The sequence below is a fragment of the Coturnix japonica genome, chromosome 5 (assembly GCF_054131305.1).
Source record: "Coturnix japonica strain WE chromosome 5, WE-NBRP24, whole genome shotgun sequence".
Classification (NCBI taxonomy): domain Eukaryota; kingdom Metazoa; phylum Chordata; class Aves; order Galliformes; family Phasianidae; genus Coturnix; species Coturnix japonica.
The window spans coordinates 43,447,219-43,468,182 of record NC_140667.1 but is presented as its reverse complement, the minus strand read 5'-3'; positions in this window follow the sequence as shown (position 1 = coordinate 43,468,182).

Below are 20,964 nucleotides of genomic sequence, written 5' to 3'. Positions count from 1 at the left end.
CAAGATCTAGGCTGTACCACACGCTGGGCTGAGGTCTCAAGTGTTCCTATGCCAGTGTGCTCAGTGCTGCCACCCCTATTTTCATTCTATTTCTCCCAGTCCAACCCAAGCCATGTATTTTGGGGCCAGCACTCAGGTGCTGCAGATCTAGGGAGACCTTGGGCCAGGACACTGCCCAGCAAAGATGCCACAGAGCCTTTGCACTACCACATTGTGATAGCAAGGCAGAAAACCTTGAGGGCATCTCTGTGCTGTCTGTGATGGGATTATACTGGCAGAGGGAGGGGCAGCTTTGCCATTACTGCCTGAGGCACTGGGGATTCTCTCCTTCCAGTTTCTATTCCAAAAGCAGCTCCTCCTCAGGAGACCTAGTGCAGCTGACTCTCTATCATCTGCCTCGTATCATCTTGATGCATGACTATGCGCAATCTTCTCCAGTAAGATCTTCAGTGTTGGAAGTTTCCAGTCACCTGCTCAAGCATCTATTTTGGGATGCACTAGTTGGGACCTGGCCTCCCTGTGACTTGACACAGGTCTTTCTTCTGCAGCTGATGTTACAAAGGGAAGTGTTTTCTAGCACACTTAACAAGATGCACACCAAGGGTTCGCATCCCTGTTTGGAGGAACAAATTTCCTGTAGTGTTGTAACCCCTAGTGGCATGCCCAGGGGAGGAAGACGAAGGTAAACAGAGATGTGGGACAGGTGCCTGGTAGCAAAGGAGTTTCTGAGGACGTCAGTGAACCAGGTCCTCAGAGGCCTAAGAAACTCATGTCACGTACTGTAAGTCCAATATCCAATTATTGGGAATTTATAAGAAAGATATGGGATTTATGGCTAAGTGTATGGGAAACCCAGCACTCCTCCCACACCACTGAAGCTCTCTCCAAGTTCTCATCTACACCTGTGCCTTCCAGGAGGACCACTTGCCCAGGTCACAGCTCCTTGGTCACCACGTGGCAGCTTCCCATGCCCCACCACACTTGTTGCTCCAACATCCCATTCCCCTGCAGCTGGGTAACGGCCAGGAGCTGAAGAGGAATGAACCAGTGAGTGGGATTTAAGAACCAGAGCAACCCACCCTTTCAAGGTCAGACTCAGGTTGAGCTGCACAGGGTTTTCTCTAAGAGACCACCGGAGCCCTTTTGTTCCTCCCTGCTCTCTCCATGTTCATCCCAATGTACATGTGAAAGGAACAATTAACAATAGGGCACTCCTCTCTGAGGATCCAGTGCACTTTGAAGTGTCCACCAACCAAAGGCTCAAGAATGATACATCATTTTCCACTGTGAACATGTCAAACTAGTACAGCAATTGAAAAAACGTCTCCGCATGCCTTCCCAGCATGCAGACAGGGAACAGCTGGAGAGCCACTTCATATCTGACATGTCACCCCCTGACAGCTGTCTTCTTGGGAACTTTTGGCATGTGGAATTTTCTGACTCCTTTTTATAAGTGAAGCACAGGAATAAACCCATTCACTGAAAGGATGCAGTCAGACTTCTCCCAGACATGCAGAAACTGAGAATTATTTTTTCTTCCACAAAAATACCTGGGAAGTGTTTTAAAAACATTTCTCATTGTAACTGATGTCACAATTTAGCCAAATCTACCCTAAAGCCTTTTCCAGCTTATTTCTATACTCAGGGACTCATGCAACACAGATATTCCAACATCAGAATCATCCCAGGTCTGCATGAGCAGACACAGTAATGCAAACCACTAACAGGGGAGGCAATGAAGTAAGTGCATTGTTGAGATAACAGATACCCAAATCACTGCTACTACTGCAATGATCAGTAAAGCAAAGAGCAGTTCAGAGAACAACTGGGTAGCACAGAGGTGATGCAAAATCACCGTTTTGGCACTGGCTTACACAAAACTCATTTTTCTCTCCTAGTAGAGCACTTTTTCTCCATCTTAGCCTGAGTAATAAGCATTGTCACAAGGCTCATCCTGCTGTCAGTATAACTAGGCTGCATACTGCAATACCAGTATACTTCAGAGGCAGGGCTGGGTTGAAATGAGCTTCTTGCCCTCCCTGAATTGGGGCAAGTATCTGTTCGTCTGGAATATGTCTGTACACTAAGCGCTGCTCTCCTCATCTTTTTCTTATGCAAGTTAAAGCTAGGCAATCTCCATTTATACCAAAAAAAAAAAAAACCCCAAAAGTAGTAAATAGATTTTTACTTAAAAATAAGGCTTCTTCAAAATTGTCAACAAAAATTCTTTAGAAATTCACCAAAGGTTTAAATTTGTTGTGTTTCAGAGAGATGAGAAAAGGAGATGTGCTGTTAATCATATGCTAGTGGCATAAAAATGGGAGATGTTGTTGAACATCATACTGCAAGAATTGGGTGACCTTAGGAATTATTGCAATGGGAGAGAAAAGGATTTTAGGAATGCTGGGCCACACACCCCAGGGTCTGATAGCAGGAATTTCTGCTATGGGGAGAGAAATCACCATCTGCAAACGAGAAGGAAAAAACATGTGATAGGATGAAAATGAACCTCACTCCAGTCTGACCTTCCTGGACTGCAGGAGGGGTCCTGCAGCATACCAAGAGGGGACACTGACCGTATTCATGCCTCCAGCATGTTGCCCTCTGAACTCAGAGCCTGTCCCCAAATCCAAGTCCTCTAAGCTCAGCAAGTGAGGATATAGAATTTCTCCCCAGACTCAGCTGTTCTCTTTGCTTCTCACCATGTTGGAGCCAACACCTTTCCCCCAGGAGAACAGCAAATTGCTACTCCCACCAGCTTTGACTCTTCCCTCCCCAGTTTCTTCTCTTGACAACCTGCTTTGACCTGAGTGACATCCTCTCATTGCTCTCAACCCCTGATTTGCTGCACATGGGGACAGACTCTGAGCAGACCCTGAGCACTGGTGCAGGCGGGGGAGGGGGGGGGGGGGCTGTCACTGCCCCACAGCCACTGCCATTCAGGCAGATGGTGGTGGGGGCCGATGTGAATAGCTCCTGTCAGTCTCATAGAGTGAACTTTACAATTGTGCTACGTGTTGAACTGCATGTGATTAATGCCATTCTTCTTCAGGCTGCAAGCAGGACACAGCTTTTTCTTTAAGAAAATTTTCATTTTTCTGGGAAGGAAAAATAACACTATTGCAAGGTCATGGCAATAGCGTTATCTATGTGTTCTGTAATCAGATGTGATCAAAGATCACCCTGCTTTTCACTGCCACTCTTTCTGGTGAAACAGATAACGTGTAAAATTAGCCTGGTCTTGGTTTCATCCTTTTTGAGGTTTAAATCCTGCTTCCACATGCATCAAGTATGTACTGTGCAGCAACAGGGCCAAATATAGTTTCCTTTATGTAATTCTCAAATAATTACATTGATATCAGTGACAAGTTTGGTGCCAAATAATACACACAGCTTCAACAGCTTCTGTTGACAAGCACTACAAAATGATTAAAAAATACAGACATAAATATGAGCATGTGAATAGGTGAATCTCTTAAAAGCTGCAAAAAAGAAGTGCCCAGTCCTTCCTCCTTAAAGCATTAGGAATTTCAGACTGAAATGGGATCTGCAGTACATACTGCAGTGAAGAAATTGAATAACTCACAAAACTAATATTAAGTGAAGCTTCAGTGATCAGTCAGTCTCACTGGAGTTTGGGTGTTTGCTACAGCAGCTCTGGGCTCATTACTCTCACTGAAGCCAAATTCGAATTGTGCATGGATTTCTATGGGTGCTAAATTAGGTTCCCCCAGGAGTTTTCTGTTAAAAGCACAAGAGTTGGTTACTCGGAGCAGATTAGCACTCTGCTTGTCTGGAATATCACAATATTTCTGTTCATAGGGACCTGTATGTGAGTGTTGGTGGGTTGAAGCAGTTTGCTATGTGCCCTTTTTTGGGGGGCAATAGTTTACAGAAATACATTACTCTGCAGTGTTATGTGCAAAATACAGTGCTTGTTCCAGCACCCCAAGTTTAGAATGCAACATACTCAAAGCATCTTCCCAGTTATAATGGATAGAATTTAAGTTTGAGATACTGACAGAATCCCCAGGTATGAACTGGCAGAGGAATCATGCTTAGTCTAAAACCTTAACTCAGAGACACAGGACCCTTCCGCTGGGGACTGGTTTTTCTGGAAGATGGATAAGATTGTTATTTTCTGATAAATGAATCATTGTACCTCCACCATGCCCAGAGCTGGAGCTTTGATGGTGAGATTGTTAAGCCTCAGACAAAGCCACATCAAAGGTCCTCATCAGAAATTCATTTGGTAGTATGGAAGCACTGATAGGCTTTAGAAAACAGACCCTTCTGGATGAATTGACCATGAGAACGAGATGGCATGCAACCAAGTGTGCTGAAGGAGCTCAAATATGAAATTGCTGAGCTATCAACACAGAGTTCACACCAGCCTCCACCCCAAGGAACAAAGATAATTAATGGAAAAGGTAGTTGTGCAAATAACAGAATACAGTTTCCTCTGGACTGAAGACAGAATTACTTCAGAATTGCCCCAAGGACTTACACTGGCATTGATGCTGTTCACCTCCTCTGTATGTTGCATGTAAAAGAGAGTAAATAGGGGTGACGTTTGCAGATGATACAAAATCATTCATAATAATCAAAGCTAAAGCTAGCTGTTGCAGAAGGAGCTTGTAATACCAACTGACAGCAAAGTGCCAGATGAAATTCTGTATTGACAAGTGTAATGTAAGGTACTTAGGAAAAAAATAACTCTATTTATACATCTGCAGTGCTGGGCTGTGGATAGAAATACTCAAAAGATCTTGGGTAACTGAAACATAGGTATGAGCTCTCTGAAAACCTTATGCATTGCCCTGCAACAATCAGAAGATAAACTGAATAGCTGAAATTACTGAGTGACAGAACAGAGTAAAGCAGAACAGAAAACAGTAGTCAGATCACTGTTTATACTGCTTATGCACATTTGAATACAGTTGCAGTTTTGCTCTCCTTATTCAAAAGTTTATAACTTTGGAATTAGATAGGTATAAAAAAGTTAGTCATCATGGTCATAGGTCTGGAAGTGTTTTTATAATAGGAAATATTATATTAAACCTCTTCAGTTTAGAAAGAAAACAAACTGAGGGGGTATGAATTGAGTATATAAAGTCACCACTAGAATGGAGAAGGTAATGAAGAAAGGGTTAATTCCTCCAGTGCAAGAATTAGAGGTAACAAATCAAATTACCATGCACTAGGTCTAGACCATAAAGAAGGATTTTTCCATGTGATACATTAATCTGTGGGTCTTGCTGCCAAAGTATTAATTAGTTTAAAAAGGATTTAGGTAAAGTCATGCCATAGAGGACCATGATGAAGCTGAATAATTCACCTTCAACCTGTCGCTCAAGGATTTCTGATGCTGCTGATTGCCAAAAGAGAACATCAGATACAAATCAAATACAAATTCTTCCCCTGTCCTTGTGTCCTTCCCTTAATATCCACATAGGCTATCATCTGAGATGGATTAGAGAAACATTTGATTTCATTCATTAGAGCACATCTTACCATCAAGAATGGTAAAATATATTCTGGGTAAGGCTGTGAAGCATGAGGCACAGAAAGAGTACACTGGAATTGTGTGAAAAGCAAAGCCTCATTTCCTTCCACCTATTTACAAGTTTGCTTGGGGCTATTCTACATTCATAGCAATTATGTTTCAATGCTCACAAAAGAAAGTCTGAAATTCTGGAAGATTTACTTGTGATATATTTTTTAGAAGAACGATTAGGTTGCTCTAAGGGGAACTGGCGTAATTCAACGTGCCACTCGTCATGAAGACAGATGTTATCTTTTTGAGTAGATTTTGTGCTAGTTGCTGTATAATAGTTTTGGTTACTTCATCTTTTTCTCCGGCCTGACAAAATAACTACCACAGTCCAGTTCTGAGAACAGACACATGACTACTTAGCTCTGATGCCTCTCCCTATTGTGGCTGGAAATCAGTGCGGCCATTCATTTCAGTGCATATGTTTATGTGCAATTCATGCCCAAAGAGAAAAGCCAAGCCAGGGAGATACATAAATCATAGAATGATGGGTGGGAAGGGACTTTAAAGACCATCCAGTTCCCACTCCCTGACAGGGGCTTGCTGCCCCCCCACAAGACCAGGCTGCCCGGTGCCTCATCCAACCTGGTCCTGAATGCCTCGAGAGATGATGGAGCATCCACAGCTAACCTGGGCAGTGTTAGTGCCTCACCACCCTCTGAATAAAGAATTTCCTCCTAATAGCCAATCTGAATCACCCCTCTTTTAGTTAAAACCCCTTGTGCTATCACTATCAGAAAGTCAATCTCCTTCCTGTTTATAAGCTCCTTTTAGGTACTAGGTGACCATAATGAGGCCATAAAAACACAAGGAAAAAATTCTTTACTGTGAGGGGGACAGAGCACTGGGACAGGCTGCCCAGAGATATTGCAGTCTTCTCCTCTGGAGAAATTCATGAGCTACCTGGACACTCTCCTGTGCAACGTGCTGCAGGGAAACTTCTTTAGCAGGAGGTTGGACTAGATGATGCCCCAGAAGTCCCTTCCAACCCCACTACTCCATAATTCTATGATTCTGAGGTTTCTCTTAAGTCAGACAAACACCTTCCTCAGCCTCATGAGCCTTCAAATACTGCAGTGAAGTGTATGTTAGAAAAACCTTGCTTGCTTTCTGCTCCAAACAGCTCTGCTTTGATAAATGCAGCAGGATTGATCTGTGCTGTGCGTCCCTTAACTGAATTACGATGTATAATCCTCCCTGGAACAGAACATTTACATTCCCCTGACCTAGTTGAAAAAACTGCATTAATTTTAATTTATGCAAAATTCTTCCAATAGAAGAGTGAGAGGGCTGCTTGTAGCTAGAAGAGAAGGCCAACTTTTTAATCAGTATTTTTGAAGACTGCACTTCAGTGGGTGGTTTGTTCATGTAAATCCAGACAGCTTTACTACCTCCCATTTTAGCTCACAAGGGTCATGAATAAAACAAGCGGTACCTCTCCTCTTCTGATCCTTGGGTAGTGGGGCAGTGAGAGTCGTTTGGCTGTAGTGTCACTCCATTTTTCTGAAACAAACACCACAGAGGGTGGTTTATATTGCTTCAGCACTGAGAAATAGTTGGAAAGGTTTCTCATGCCAGAATTCCTTTTTAGTAAATATTGCCTGTGGGGTCTTTGGTCAGCAACATTGTTACTGCTCAATTCATCCAGCCCTGCTTTCATAGAAGGTTTTGATGAGAATTTTGAGAGTAAGGAAGTGATAGGAGTTAGCATGATATTTCCTTCCTTCAGGCTCTTTGGCTGACATCAACCTTACCAAGGCCTATAGGAAATCAAGCCAATTTGGGAGCTTTTTGTACCAGGAGAACAAAGATGTTCCAGTCATCTCTTATTTCCTCTACGAATTCCTGTACACAGGATAAACTTGTGGCAGTTCCTGTACACAGGATAAACTTGTGGCAGTTGAGCATAGGATCTCAGTGTTCATATCCAACATTTCTTACATATACCAGCAATTCAGCTGTGTCCTTGGGGACTCCTCCTTCTGCACCCGAGGCAGGACAACACCACAGGCATCTACAGGGAGCTGTATGTGACCTGAAATGCACTGACTTGAGGGGATGTTTGGATCCAGACTCTGCCAGGAGCCTGATTCCTGTAACAAAAATATTAACAGTGTTTCCAGGAGGCTGCTGCCCACCTCAAGTAATATTTTTTCTTACTTGCTGGTATCCTTAGCTTAGAGTAAAACACATTTCAGATGGAAATAACTGTAGATGTTTTGTTCATTACCAATGGAAATGCGATGGTGCATTCTCAGTAAGGCTGTGAATTTGCTTATCTGCAGCTCTTTAAGGACATGATATTGCTGGAACAGGGCAATCCCTACAGTAGGCAGCAGCTGCTCAGGGCAACATAGCATCACAAAATGCAAACTGTGACAGTAGAGAATTTGTTATTTTTTACTCAGCCAAAAATCAGCCATTTGGGACCCTACCTTATGAAACATGAAAAAGATATCATGGAAAGAAACCTTTCCTTGTTTCCTAATAAATGGATACCAGAAATATCAGGGGTGAAATATCAAGCAAATATAAATAATGACAAGCAAAGGAAACAGGAGTAATGTTGTCCAAAATAAGGCAGCACCCTATCAGCTCCCAGAACACTTGCAAAGATTTATTTGGAAGTGAAATAAGCAATATTCATTTCAAACATTAAAACCCAATCGGCAGCCTCTCAGCCTTCGATAACTCACATGCTGTCAGATCTGCTTCCAAACATAAGTACTGGTGTTTTTATGAGCTGAACTTTAGAAGATTTTCAAGACAAATGTTTCAAGAGAACTGGCTATGTAATTCTACAGCTTTCTCTAAAAATAGAAAAGAGAAATAAATAATGATAAACCAATGCACAACAATTTAACATTAGGAGGACTCTGTCAGGGGAACATTTATCAATTGTTCTCCTAGGTATGGAGGTGCTGAAAAGCATTCACCAGAGTCATTCACAAGCACAAGTAGTCAAGACTTGGTTAAAGCAGGCTTCAAATAGGAATTTTCTTCCAGCAGAATCTTTTGTTTTCTGGAGAACTTCCCATGATTTACTTATGATTGGTAGAGACTTGTTGCTAGTAACGTGTTGGTTTTTCTGTTCAACATAAATCTGTTGAATACTGTCATTCTACAATGTCACAAAGCAAAAAGGAAATGCATTCTGACAAGAGATTGTTCTGAGGTTTTGCACCCACCTGATACTTCGTGCACTCTAGTGGTGGTTGTATCCAGATACAATCTAAGAAAAGAGGCACAGATACCTGACTATTCCACACCAGATGGGACAGCTGTATGGCCACCTGTGCCACCCATAGGCCAGTTCCCTACACAGGGATTGTACCAGTGTAAACAACACACTGAACCAGGCTGAGGATTCTGCTGAATGTGCACTGAAGGAAGCTACAACAGATCTGTGAAAAGACCTATAAGCATGGCATGATCCCAAAGCATCTAGGAATAGAACAGTCCACAAAGAGTCTTTGTTGTTTAGCTTCAGGCTGGATATGAGGGAAAATTTCTTCTCAGAAAGAGTGGCAAGGCATTGGAACTGGCTGCCCAGAAAGGTAGTGGTATAATTGCCCCTGGATGCACAGAAATGTGTGGATGTAGAATGGAGGAATACAGTTAGCAGTATGGTGGGGATGGGTTGATGGTTGGACTAGGTGTTGTTAATCTTTTCCAACACTTATAATTCTATGTGCTACTATAACGCTTTAACAGGATAGAAAGTACAGTGGTAACAGCAGAGTAGCACAATCCTAGGCTGCAGCAAAGGAATACAAACACAACAACTGTGGACACAGAAACAAAGAAAGGAAGAAAAACTACCTACCTTTAGGAGACCTCAGGTGAGCTCCAGTAGTGAGCTCCAGTACCTGCTTCAGCACACCTTCACCTCCACTGCCAGCCCTTAAATGAGGTCTGAGAAGAAGTGGATCCTGGCTTCACCTCTTTTGGTCACTCAGCTGCACTGCATGTACTGAGCTCCCCTGGGCGGGCCCTGCTTTCCCACCAGGTGCTCAATCACTGGTTCAGGCCACGACTCAGCATTTCCACTGCAGCCACCTTTAGGACAAGATGTACTGAATAATACCACAGATTTCTCCACCATGTTGCAGATGAATTAGTATCTTCCTTTTTTTCTTGCTATTCTTTTAATTTATATTTATTCAAGCACACTGGTCAGAAATTCACTGGGATCAAATAAAGCTCTTTTTCCTTCTAAGAACTGTTCACTAATTATCCAGCTGTGATTTCCTGGACAGTTTTGATAGCCCAGGCTCCAATTCCTGGGTTAATTCATTTTGTGTCAGTTCGGCTGTGTCACACTGTGTCATCTTTGTTTGTTGATTGGGTGAACGAAACCTTTAAAGTGGGATGTAGCAAGTAATGAATACACTGATCATACAGTAGAGTAATTCTCAGTTTTGTGTGTGACTGACTATGCAAACAAGATTACATCCAGGCCAGTGCAGCTAGCCACCACAGCTGAATGTTGCATGCCAGCAGCACAGGCAATAAGCCGAGTTTGAAAGTATCCTTGCAGACCTATCCAAATGCTCTGAATGAAACAGTCTCTGTTTATGAAGCTTACCTCGGGAAATAAAAAGTTTAACTGCATTGTTATCTGTTTGGTTTTTATTGCTTTTAAAAGCCACTCAAATAATTTTCGAATTAACTAATATCACCAATGGAATTAGTCTAATTTTGTTATCTGAACTACTTTCCCATAAGCAACTGTTAGCAAAATAAAAAAGAGTAAAAATAAAGAAAAACAGAGGTAAAGTCTAAACAGTTGTTGTATTTTAATACATGAGCATGCCCAGCAACCACTCAGCTGCAGTACACAGAAACTTGAACATACCAGGACCTGTACAGGGTAAACTTCAGTCATGAACACCCATTTCTCCTTAATAGTAAAGGAGAAGGGAAAGTTTTCTAAAAATATCTGTAATAATCACTATTGTATGACTGAGGAACAGGGGTGAATCCAGCAGCATGTTTCACAAATATTTACTAACACTGTCTGTGACACACAGGCAGCGCTAATCACCACTACAAAAGCTGTATCTGCCTGGTGTTTAGAAACTGCAGTGAGCATTAGGGGGCTGAACACTTGTTGGCTCTGGAAAGATTGCTTGGTACTGGGAATGTTGGTTTCAGGAGGATGATTTAGATAATCCATTTCTAGGGAGGCTTGTCAGAAAAAAAGAAGTTCTTATTGCAGTGTAATTTACATGAGAGAACACCACACTTTGGTTGGATGTATCCACTTTTCCAGATAATCCCAGAATGGTCTGTGTTCAAAGGGACTTCGAAGATCAACTAGGACCAACCCCCTGCTGAGAGCAGGGTTGCCAACCACTAGATCAGAAAGTGAATAGTTTTTTTCCCTTAAGGACTACTAGACTTTACACTGTTCTTCAGATAGATAGAATCAAGGCAAAACATTGCAGAAATGTACTTTATCAGTGGAACTGATACAGACAGAAAAAGCAGGTAAGCTTTTGAACATGCAAATTGTTCTTTAGATCTAAAACAGGCATCACACTTCACACTGAATTTAATTTAGTTATATTTGATTAAACAACTGTGCTGACCAGTTAGGAGCAAAGGATGCCTGGTACCGGTGGAGAGGTGAATGGAGAGAGAGAAGACACCAGGAAGGCCTGAAGCATAGAGTAACAGCTATCACCTGAGGACATACATAATACCATTAAACTGATGTATTTTCTTTACTGGCAGTGCCTAGTGCTTAGTGGACCTGTGAATTTCTGAGGCAGATTATCTAACCTGTTGAGTGCTCAGCTGCTGGGGATGAGAAAAACAGAACAGATTCTTCACAGTGCTCTATCAAGAGGATTATATTATGTGCAGCTGGTCTATGAAGTATATCCGCGTTGTCTGACTTGTCTCTCAAACGCTGAGATTTTTATTAAAAACAAGACTGTGGGGCAGAACGAAAGACCACGTGGAATATGTGTATCCAGTATTGATTTAGCCAAGAGCTTTCTAGAAAGCTAAACACAAGCACCGAGGGAGTTCAGCTGTCTCCACAAGTCCCGGCCCCAGTACTGCTCTCCATTAGCAAGCCTCTTTTAGCTCAGCATGGAGTAATATAAAGCTTGAGCCTCTCTTTGTCAGGGCTGCTGGTCCCTCTTTCTGATCTCCCTCTGCTCTATTATACCAGGACTACTCTCTCTATGGGTCCTTCTTGTCTTCCTATTGTTATCTGCCGCAGATTGTTACAACACCTATCATCTACCACCACCTTGTTAACAGTGCCTATTTAGAGGCAGAGGGAAGTAGGATCTTTCACCCATGCGTTTATCTTGCTAATGGGAATGATCTGAAAATGAGCACAAGCAACACTCATTTAGCATGAAAAAAAAGCAACCTGGAAAGTGTCAGAGACACACAATGAATGAACTCCTCTTGCTAATGGCTGACTGGCCTTGTTATTAATAAAGATATAATGATGTTAAGCTTCTCTATTAACTCAGCAGACCGCGGCTATTGGTTACATTTCATTTCTAAGAAACAGGCTCATTTTTCAATTACGTTGTAATTCACAGTGTCTTTAAGTGCCTGGAAAATGCAAAGAGTCTGAGAGCGTCTTATACTGAGGATGCTTTAAAGTTATATTCAAACAAAAAATTCAGTACAGAAATACATTTGCTGGTTTGTGATTCAGTTCTTTCTTGTGCCAGATGAAGAGAAGGAAGATTGTATATCCTCGCACGTTGGAAAGCAAACAGACAGAACTCCTTTCCACACCCTTGTATTCATCCATTTCATTTCATGATGTTTTGATATCTGGGAGCTGGGTGTCCCAGAAGATGCTGCCTTCTCTCAGCTGGAAACCTCGTGCAAATTAGATGGTTAATGGCTGCCCAGAAGGGTGAAGCATGAAAGCAGCGAGAACAGTTGGCTCCAACTACAGCAACAAAGACAAATGTAACAGAGGTTGGCAGGACGAGAGGATTTCCCTTGCCAGCACCCTGCCTCTGTCAGTGGTCAGGGACATCAGACCACACATGATGCCTTGCTAGACCTCCTCAGCCCTCTGGGAGATGAACATACCAGGGCACTGAGGAATGCCCTCCTCTCACTGCTGCTGCTAGAGGAGGCTGCCACTGAGGCAGCTCAGCTCCTGTCAGCATGGTAGGGGCTGAGCATGGTACTGCTCAGCGTGGGTAGGGACAGAGCCTGAGGTTGGTCTCTTATACCCACCCCTCTTCGGCTTTCTTCTCCAGAGATCTGTGCCACACTACAGACATGAACAGGTCTTTCGCTGGTGTCCAGCTCATGGGATTTCTAATAGACCAGGCCCCATTTTGTGGTGTGCATGATGCCACTAAGCATCTGGACACCCACCAAAGCAAAGTGCTAGCTATGGAGAATAGCCTGTGACATTTTGTCTCCCTGATTAGCTAGAAGCAGCCTTTTGAATTTGAGTGACTGATATTCATGACCTTTTCCTCCTAGAAGTGAAGGACTGTCTTTAAAATGTATATCAGCTGCATCTGGGGATGTGCAATGAATTAAGCTGCTCTTAGAAACAGGATTTGAAAGGGCTTCTCAGGAACTTGGTCTGGGAAGAAGAATTTGTCCTGCAAAGTGGGAGAGGTTGTACACATTCAGTGTCAGAAATTATATGTGAAGGATCATGGGAAAGCAGTAGTGCTTTCCATTTTGCTTGGATGTGAGGAACAAGAATCATATCCGAGTGGTAGCACAACCTGCAGCCCAGGCTGGTGCTTGAAGAAAGAAGACTGGTTGGAGGAGATCAGCGGGGCACAAGCGTGGGTCCCACCACACTTCTGAAGCTTGAATATCTCTACCTCCATGGTCTTTCATGTTGTTTTTTGTACATTGGTGCATGGAGATAGCATATCTTCATCTAAGTTTTCAGCTATGATAAGGGAGCATACCCAACAAGATTGGGTTCTGATTCTAGTTCCTTGCCAAGATTGTTGCTGTCAGCCTTGTCAAAATCAGCAAGATAAAACTCTCTCTTAAATGATCCAAAAAACACATGCAGATACAAAAAGTAAAATAAAGCCAAGTAGTCAGACAAGATGATCATAGTAATCTAATGATCATGGTGTACCATTTAAGCTTCAAAATTATGCTCTGTAAAGTCCAATTTCCATGCAACATAAGAAAATCTGCTCATTGCTATAGCATTTTATTATTATAATCCTTATCACCAGTAAGCCCTATGCCATGGCATGTTTTTTTTTCCTATCTGTAGAGTGAATGGGAAGCCCTGAGAATTGCAGGCCCACAGCTGAGAGTTAAATTAGGTTAAGGATATTTTTACAGCTTTTGGTTTCTTTTAGCAAACCTCCTTTTTTCCTGGTTGCGTGTTACAAACTGGTGCTCTGCAGCTCTAAGTAGGCACTGTGCAAAATCTAGAGAAATTTTCTTAAGTACACGCATTAGAAACCAGTTCTGAGGCTCACCCGAGGCTGCAGTACCTACTTAGGCAGTGTTTGAAGAGCTTTCAGATCATAATGAATTCATGCATCCTCTTTCATTTAAATGCACAGAGAAATCATTTTTCTGTGCATAATCCTGAGCTCTCCTGTTTCATTTTGCACATCAGACAGGGAGGTGGCTGGGATCAGTCTGGCCCCACTCACCCTGCCTTTATGCAGGGCTCTCCCCACCAGCCCAACACCAGCTGGCATTGCAGCCCCAGCCCCAGCCCCATCCCAGCAGCAGGAGACTATGAGCTGCATCTAGGACTCTTTGCTCATCCATCCACCAACCTTATGCAAACTGAGATAAGAAGGATAGACAATTTTGCATAGATAATGACATGGCTCTTTTTCAGAAGATGGGGAAAAGCAATGACTTTTTCAAGCATGAAAGTTTGTGTGTATGCTGACAAATGCAAGTTGCCAAGATTCACTACACCTCCCCAACCACAGGGTGTTTGCCCTGCTTGCAGCACAGGGTACTCTGTAATACAGAGCTTGTCTCCCTGTTGCAGTCTGTAAATGCTGAATGGAGTTTCCCCATATGTCAGTGGCAGAATTTCACCATTACTTCTTCATATCTTATTCAGCACTCCAGCACACCTCAGCCCCTTCTTTCCAGGACCCCATCTCCAACACTCTAGCTCTGCTCCCACCTCAGTCAGTGCTTGCCAGCCACTGGCCTGGGAGCACAAGTTCCCTTTTGGGATGCTTCAGAAAAGAGAAAATGGTCTATGCAAGTTGTACTTGAGCAGGTCCAGCAGGGCTGATCAGAACCTCTGGCACTTCAACAGCTTTTTGTGACTTTGTGCAGCAGCTAATCCAGTGTAGATAACATTGCTGTGCTCTCTGCTGTGCTGGGGACATCATACTGGAAACTGACAGAAACATCACTAGAGCAGCATCAGCAGGATCTGCGCACACTGCTGTCAGCAAGGACATTTCCAGTCACATACAGCTTCCAGCTGTTTTGCTAGAGTAAGCACGATGGGTGAAACATGGAGCATGAGTCACAGAACATGCCTTCCTCCCTCATTTCATCAGCTGTAAATTGTGAGTGACAGCCAGGATTGCTAAGTGTTGAGTTTTGTGCAAGTCCACACCTGGGAGACTCTGGCTTCAGAGCATTTTGAGCAATCTAAGCCATGTTGTCTGTAGCTTGGTCTTTTTCCTTAACAACAATTATCTTCTGACAAAACCCCTTACTGGGGAGAATTTAAGCGGTTCTTCTTGAGCAAATACAAAGCTGCACGGAATAATTTCCAATGCAAAGTGCACAGAAATGACATGGGAAACAGCTATTTCATTGTTTAACTCTGCAAAATGATACATCAGGAACAGAAACAGGCGTAAAACCAGGAAAGGATTTCCCCAGACGAAAACCAAAACATATGTAGGTACTTTAGAATAAAATTGTGCAGGGGCCTGATTAATCCATAGGAGCAGTGGGACACTGACATTGCCACATTACAGATCTCAGAAGCACTGACTGAGAACAGCTTCAGTCTGTACATATTTTGTTCTGTAAAACAATGGAAAGCCACTTCACAAAAACAAGCAACCAATTTAAAGGATCGTCATTGCCTCCAGGACTGCCTGGTGTATACATTTTCAGAGAAACATGCCAGTTAAACAAGACTGCAAGGTGTTTAGGGCTGGCTTGCTCTGAACCCAGGTCAATTATTCCATTTTGGAAGCCCTGAAGCTGTACTGCAAACACTTGCTATGCGTCTCCACCCAGGACCTATTTGCATTCTCCATCTATGAGAAATTTAAACAAAACCAGTAGCAGTAGCCTTTCCAGGCCATACCCATTTCTCAAGCATGGACATTTGAAGCAAACAAAGTTAACTAATCTTCCATTCATACCGGAGAACCTGCTTCCAAAGAACTCAGGCATTTGTTTTCATTACATTCAGTAACATATTCTACCAGTGAAGGTTTTCTCCAAAGCAGTAAATTTTCATCAGATTTCTTGTTTTGAAGAAGCTGGGGGTTTTTGTTGTTTTTTTTTTTCCTTGTTAATAAACAAATAAATAAAGCAACATAGAAATAGCTATTAATCATTCAATGGAACAGCAATTACAATCTCAGTGCTGTCTTGTCCCAAGCCAACATTTGAACTAAGGTGGGGGATGCAGAGGAGAATAAATAATGAATAAATCAATTTGTTTAGCTCTGTGGCTCCACAGATTGCTGAACCTCTGGGTTCACAATGCTGCTTCAGCTCATTGCGAATATGCATTTAGCCCTGTTACTTTTCAGTGAAGCGATTGGGTGACTGAGATGAATTTTGTAACCATAGCAAATCAGCACATATTCCTGGTGACTAAAAAAGCCACAACAAGGTAAATCTGTTGTAGTCCAACATGTATTGCCTCTATTTGCTCTTGCAAGAAAGGAAAGCTCTGAACAAACTCTAAAATCCTTTTCACGGACCTGGAACTGCAGTCAGGCTGCAGCGTTACTTGAGACAAGTTAGCAAAGAACTATCAAAGCACACAAGATGAAGCACTAAGATAGCAGAGGGACCTGACATTTCAGGAGCATTCTGCTGATAATGTCTCAGTGCACACCATCAGCATGAATAAGCAGGAAAACCCCAATAACTTGTATCTTAAACCCATCCCAAGTTCAAATTGCAAGATTTATCTGTGATTTATCTGCATTTTATCAAACTATGGTAGTCAAAGACAGTATCTACCTCTAGGTATTGATTTTATGTTACCTTTTCTGCATGAATTATTATCCCTGGTATAGTAAAAGGGAGGATGAGCAGTATGAAGCAAACAACTCATCTTCAAAAACAAAAACTATGATTTTGTTTGCAGAAGCATTGTGTTATTCCTCAGCGCCTGAAGAAAATGGAATGTATTTCCCTTTGTGGAGAAGGTTTCCACTAGAATCATAGGAGAAAACTCCTAGGTTAGTCAGAGACTGCACATAAAACTGTACCTGGGCTCATATAGCATTGCAGCAGGGTTGGACAGCCCCTGGTCACTACCAGTTTCCTTTTACTTCTAATATTTTTAAGATAAGAAACCAAGATATGATATGTATGGCTGAGAGCCATTAATAAAATAAAAGAAGCCATAGAACATACAAATTTTTGTCAATCAAAAATGACGCCATCATACTGTGTAGTACCTTACCCCTCAAGAAAATCCACATAGTGGCCTCTGTAATTCACTCTAGAGGCTGATTCTCCTCTCATTCACACAGCCGTAAATCCAGATTGATTCTTATCAAGCCATAATAATTTCAGGAGTCAAAAACTCATGAAGTAACAGAAGAATTGGTCTCTGTCTGGATAGAGACTCCTCAGCTGGTCAGATCCTGCTCCTGTTGATTTAGTGGGTGTTTCCCATTAGCCAATGCAAATCACTAGTGATAAAATCTCATTAGGCCTCCAAGTGAAAGTTTGAGAGCTGACAGTCAGTTTGAAACATTAACTTGTACAATTAAAATGTAAAGTGTACTTAGAGGGATTGTTCAAGGGACAACTCTGGCCAGGCATAGAACAAAGTCAATAAAGAAGTGCCAGATGGGTACCACTCAGAAAAGGCTATTGGGCTTGTTATTAATGGAGTGTGTTGGTTCAGATACAGTAAAAAAAAAAAAAAAAAAAGACTGTCAAGAAGCCAGATAAAAATCTGAAGTTCTGAAGAAGAGTTATTGCAGGTGTCAAAGGGGTTTCTTGATTCCTCTAAGTGTCATAGCAATTTGTAAAATCTATCACCTTTAAATAGCGATTTTTTAAACAAACAAAAGAAGTATTTTTATTTCTTTAAAGATAATTAATCTTTTGTCTTTAAAGATCAACAGTTGATAGAAACCTCAGTGATCTTTTATAATTCTGAAATATGGTGAAGGTGCAGAGCTTAAATACAAAAACATGATTTATGGATGTGAAAATACTGAGTTTTGTTCTTCTGTGTGAATGCATGGCAGCAAATGACTTTATCTTGCTTTAACACACAACAGCCTTCAAGACATGGCCTTTTCCTCTCACCCTGCTATCTCCTGAGCACAGATAATAGAAGAAAAGATGCCTCTTCTGACATGACGTATTAAGATACTGGCAAAATGGGCAGAAAAAATAGGAACAGAACCAGACAGTGCGTCCAATTGGAGAGTTGGGTGACCTGACTACCATAAGGAAAGACCAACAAGAAGTCATCTGGTAAACTGAAACCCACAAAAGACATCATTTTCACCTGTGTTGAATCTTAGCAAACCAGCTCTTTTGCCAGTTTGAGGTTTTCTGTGTCTACAGAATAGTCTGGCCCTGCAGTCCGCAATTATTAATTGAGTGGTACTTCTGGACTAAATCCAGAAAGGAATGAGAAGGGCTTTTTTACCCAGTCCCTTCTGTACCTTTGAATGTCTGAAGGTTTATCCATAACTCACAGAAGTTAGGGAAGACACAGCTCTGCAGACCTCTTGTTCTTCCTCCTGTGCTAAACAATATACAAGACTGAAACGGGATCACAACCTAAAATCATAGGATCACTAAGGTTGGAAGAGACCACTAGGATTATCTAGTCCAACCATCCACCAACCACCATCATCCCACCACACACTGACTTAGAAGAGATAAGCCTTGATCATGCAAAACATGAAAGGCAGCTTTGCCTGACTATTGATTCCCTATGCTTTCTTTTCTAACATGGCTGACAGGTTTGTAGGACAGCAAGAATCTCAACTAACAGCAGCACTGCTTCAGTCAGTTGTTCTTAATAACCTTGCAAGGAAGAAAGATTTATAGACAGGCACTGAACAAGGCAAGAGGTTTCTGTCTTTTGTGTGCATGTGTGTGGTGGGGGATTGTTGCTTTTGTTTGTTTGTTTGTTTAACATAAGCATATTTCTCAGGGAAATTTACACATGTACTCCTGAGACCATTCTTTTCCACAGCATTGCAAGAATACAGTCTGTCTGGGAGTGTTTGTTGAGCATGAAGTGATAGATGCAGATGGAGTGAGAGAGGATATACATAGATCTTGCTGCTTTTCATGTTCCATTGCAGAGGAGCAGATGTACAATAGCTTGGGCTCTTAAATCATGACTTTGTAGACTGAGGACTAATCCACTCCCTTTTCAAGTTAATTATAAAACTCTTGTTCATCTACATAGGGGTTACATGTTCATTAGTGTCAAGGTTTGGTCTTCAGTGCGTTCTTGCTCCCCAAAGTCATCAGCCTGTTTCACTGTTATTAATCTATGGACATATTCTTCAAAATTACTAACCAGGTCTTTCCAAGCAACTTCTGGGCTTTGTTAAGTGTTTAAACTGTGACCTTCTGTTTCATCTACACTACAAAATCTGGCACAGTGCACTGGAAAATAAAAGGAATACAATAAAAATTGGAATTAAGGTGATAAGTCAGATGGTAGAATATATATCAAAGGAAAAAATAAGTCATGCTGAACATAGGATAGTGCTGATTTACTATTCTTTCAAACTGTACATTAAGTACTCTCTGCTTTCAGTAACACTGTGTAATTTTTTTACATCTTGACTTAATGTAGTCCCTTATATCCTTTATATGGACGCACCCTCTGTCCTCCAGAGAAATACAAATCAACACAGAGCACATCCAGGCTGATAGCTTGGATTTTACAAAGCTTTGCAGGAACTGTAAAGAAGACATCAAGACAAAATGGTCTGATATCCAAAACAGTGTCTGTACTTGAATGTGATGATGCCAAAAGACAGACATAGAGGCTTGTCAGGATTCGTCCATCAAAAAGAAACAGAGAGAAACATGAGCTCCTTTTGTTTTGTTCTTTTTCTTCTGTTATTGTTTGTTTTACAATTCACAGTAAAATGCATGGGTGATTTTGATCTCAGATATGCAACATACAGGACTTCTGAGGACCAAAACCCCCTCTCTTTGATTCTCTAGGGCATATATTCAACAGTGGATCATGTAGCCACCATCCTTAACATTAAAACATCCTGATCATCTTGTCAAAAACTTGTCCCCCTCTTGAATTCTGGAACTGCACTGAGTGGGGAGTGAACATCTACCTCTAAGACCATAAAGCATGCCCTATAACTTTAAGCACCAGCATAAAAAAAGCCTCTCAGAGACCCAGAACTGCATTAGGAGAACTTTATTATTAAGATGTTTCCAGGCTGAATTAGGCTGAAATACACTCACAAAATGTGTTGACAGGTTTCCTACAAGCAGGAACCAATTAAAAAGAAAGGCCATTTGTTTCTGTAAATGCAAATCTTATTTCTTGTTATTATTCTGTATATACAATATAGAAATTATCCTACTTTAAGAGATAGAGATGTATCCTAAATTGTGCCTGAACTTCACACTAATAAGCAACTATTTCTCCCTTTTTCTTACCTATAAGCCTTACACCGGTGTATTAAAAATAATAATACCTCTAAAATATTTGACTGTCACTTTCCTGAACAGTGATTTCTAGCAGACAGGCAGCAGACTCAAAGCATACGGCCCAGTAGTCTGGGTTTCACAAGGGCCAGCAGTGTTCAAGCTGAGAAGAATGTTTTATTTAGACTGTATCAGTACCTTTCCTGAGGAGGGGAATATAAGACAGAATGAACTGGTTCATAGGGATGCAGATGTTCCTGGACCAAGCAGTGCCCTAGAAGGCACAGGGTTCTCCAGAGGGTCATCAGGTCCCCAGTAACAACAGCAAGGAGGATCCATCCAGTGCCAGGACAAGGGTTTAATAGTATTGTACCCTGCGATGACAAAACTGGAGCACTTGAACCCACCCGCCTTCCATTAGGATGTTCTTTGCATCAGAGTCTTTTTCTGTCCTATTTTCAATTACTGCTTCATGAACAGTCATATACATACAAACATAAAACAGTGATATAGAGATTTTTCTCTAAATAAAGCTAAATTTTATATACATTTTACCAGAAGATGAAGTCCAACAATTT